Genomic DNA, 618 nt, shown 5'->3' on the forward strand with positions numbered 1-618 from the left:
TATATATATATGCATTACAGTCTCTACCAAAAGAAAGTCAGAGGCTGCGAAAATTGGTTTTGCTAGTTTATTTCCCTTCAATAAATAAATACTAAGATGGCAGCCACTAATTTATGTCACGGATGTAAATAACAACATGGGATTCAATATTAATATCGTCCTAAATTATGATTCAAATTTTATTCTTCTAGAAACAAAAATATATTATTTTAATTAAAAAATAAATATTAAATTTTTTTTTGTTTTGTTGTCATTGATATATAACAAATTTATGACATGAAATTGTTGTTTGAAGTACCACTAGATATTTTTTTAAAGATAAAATGTACTCAAACTCTAGAAATACCATTCTGTTTGGTTGGTGAGAAAAAATTAAGAAGAGGTAAATATGTAAGATATTAGAAATGGATTAAAAAATTTATGATATTCAGTTGTATAGAAGAAATAAGTATTGTGTTTTGACTTTTGTCCCTCTCCTAGGAGAAAGAAATTTGTTGGATCTTCATGTTGAATAAATATCATCTTCATTAATAGAGAGATAAATATTTAAAACAAAAGAAAAATAATATAATAAGACATTATTGTCCTTTTATATATAATGAAAAACATTTTATTATT

The sequence above is a fragment of the Lupinus angustifolius genome, chromosome LG03 (genome assembly GCF_001865875.1).
Source record: "Lupinus angustifolius cultivar Tanjil chromosome LG03, LupAngTanjil_v1.0, whole genome shotgun sequence".
In the NCBI taxonomy this organism is placed as follows: domain Eukaryota; kingdom Viridiplantae; phylum Streptophyta; class Magnoliopsida; order Fabales; family Fabaceae; genus Lupinus; species Lupinus angustifolius.